The 2698-nt window shown below is 38.7% G+C and overlaps 1 pseudogene; it reads right to left on the bottom strand.

Annotated features, from left to right (window-relative positions):
• Window positions 1-718: 718 nt before the first annotated feature.
• Window positions 719-1657, bottom strand: LOC110333979 (annotated as a pseudogene).
• Between the last annotated feature and the right edge of the window lie 1041 nt (window positions 1658-2698).

Below are 2698 nucleotides of genomic sequence, written 5' to 3'. Positions count from 1 at the left end.
GGTGAATTGAGATCATATTGACTGAATATCCAGTACATGTCATTTTTCCACAGTGTTGTAAAATATTATCTGTGGATTGATAGCTACAGATACTTGCAGACACTTTTGCATAGCCTAAAATAAACCCGTGGTACTAACATTTAGCAAGCATAATGTAAGGTAAAAAATAAGAAAAAATTTGGACTATTAACATGATTACTTCGGCGTGACCTTTAATATTTAAAAACTTCATCTGCATGCTTCCCATCATGTTGGAAGCAAAATATGTTTTGTAAATTCCAGTTAAAGTGATGTTTTCAATGCTGGACACATGGCTCGAGTACTATGAACCATGGCTGGACTTCCAATGAGCTCAGGATCAATTCACAGCAAATACATATTGCTTCAGAAATATCTTTTAAATTCAGTTCATCACAGGTCATTTGATAATATCTTCCAAACTATACAGGCTTCAGGCATAAACATGCTACACAGTCATAAATGTAGGCAAACTATTCATATACTAAATTAATACAAAAATCAAAATGTTAAAAAAAATAATATCCCATGAAAAGAATAGCCAGTGGAGAATAAAATTTGTAAATCATTGTAATTTGCTGAGATTATACTAAGTACAAGACTCCAGTCACCAAGTTTATTGAGAAAAGCATATACCTAAATTGCTGTGTGGGATTTTTGTCTTACCCACAATATTGCAGAACCGAGAGTCTTTACTAACTTATTGAACATATAAATGAGAGAGACATTTTCTCAGTTTCTCCATATGAGCATGCCAACATTCAGCCAGAAGCCCATCCCTGTGAATCAGCACAAGGGGGCTAAAAGTTGCATAACCAAGGGTCAGAAAATCTCGAGTATTTACCATCAAGATATTGACCTCTAAAGAGAGACTTAGAATTAGAGAAAAGGCACAATCTGTCCAGTAGAAGAAAACAAAACAGAGCATCAGAAGGAGGACACTCTGAGCAGCTCTCAGCTCAGGGGGAGTTCTGTAGAGAAGCTTGGAGTTCTGAAGGTAGAGGACATGCTGGTGGTGCTTGTGGAGAAGAAATACCATGTAGCCACTGGCCCCTCCCATGGCACCCTGAAACACTGCATCTCTCAGGACCATGAGAGGGAGAACAATCCATTTTGTTTTCTGATTTGGTAGGATGAAATAGCAATAGTTGTCATCAGTTTTAAGCTGTGATATATTCAGTCTTGTATTTGTAGTGGAATGGATTAAGTTCACACTTATTAAACCATTGAGTATCCAAAAGAATGAGAAGAATGGAAGGAGGTGCCATGCAGACTTTGGCCTGAGCCTCCTCCACCCAGATGCTCTGGGACTGATGATGATGGCCTGGACCACAGTGAGGAGACTGCTGGTGCAGATGGAGAGGCCACGGGCCACCCTCTCCAGGTAAACAATGATCTTACAGCCTATGTCATCCAGGAAGTTTCTCAAACCAAAAGCTACAATAGTCTTTGGCAATCCTTTTGTAAGAAGAATTAGAATGTTTGTAAAAACCAAGTGGATGAGAATACGGTATATGAGTTTCTTCTAAGGGCCTCTGCACCAACTGAACATATAATTCAGAGAAACTAACAAGTTCCCCAGAATGCCAAGAACAGTGATGAAGAGGAAAATTATTTTCTTAATAAACTTCAAAACCATTTCTTCTTTGTGTATAGGATATAAATATATTTTAAATTAATGATAGACATGGATCTAAACAACACATTTTGCACAATAGCATTTTCTGGTGTTCAAGAAGCAGTGATGGATGCATGTTGCAGAAGAGGTATCAGAAACTCCCTCTTCTATTCCTGTAAACTGGTAACTGGTTGAAATGTAAACTTTTAAAAAGATTTTTTAATTTTATAGCTATGCACTAACAAAACAACTTGTTCATGTGTGTCTTTGTGCGAGTGTTTGTCTGTCAGAATAGTTGACAACTTTCCCGAAACAAAATTTCTTCCTCTTGTTTGCATTCTATTCCTTCATATTTCCCCACCCAATTCCCAAAGCCCAAGGCTCATGCTGAACCTGTCTGCCTTCCCCACATGACACTGGGAAACCCTGCTGCTCAATACCTGTAACCTCTCTCTGAGTTAATAACTTTATCTTCCACATCTCTCCTTTGTTTGATACTCCTTCCTTATCTGCATCTTGAGTAGCACAATTTCTAGAATTGCATTTGGCTTCAAAGCTTTATAACTTCAGTTTCTACAACTTAAGACTTTAAACATTTTTATATTGACCATTCTGTGATTTCACTCTGTACAACGGTTTGCTATATATATATATTTTTAACATAGTCCTCAGTGTCAAGTAAATAATTGAATAATTCTTTCAGATAAGGCCCAGAAGTTAAAGCTGAATCATCAAAAGATAACTTGAAAGATTCTTGCGATCACCATGTTGCAACCAGGGAGGATGTCTGGCTGAGCTCTGGAGTACTTCCTGGGACAGCGAGTAGCAGAGAGCTGTGATTCCAGTGGATGCCTTTAGTGCATGTGTGACCTACATGAGGGAGTCACCAAAGGACATCTAAGTGGCACAGAGTAGCTCTGGATCAGGGATGATGTTATAGATGGAAGAAGGGAATTGCCGAGGTGATAGGTGTTGCAATGAGACGAGTGAATGAGTGTATGAGTTATGAGTCCTCAATGTGACTGCATGCAGCACAGTGGGTTGGGGTATACAGTTGTGAGC

This window comes from Mus pahari, chromosome 16 (assembly GCF_900095145.1).
Source record: "Mus pahari chromosome 16, PAHARI_EIJ_v1.1, whole genome shotgun sequence".
Lineage (NCBI taxonomy): Eukaryota > Metazoa > Chordata > Mammalia > Rodentia > Muridae > Mus > Mus pahari.
The sequence above is the reverse complement of the archived record's forward strand: the minus strand, read 5'-3'. Positions and strand labels throughout refer to the sequence as shown.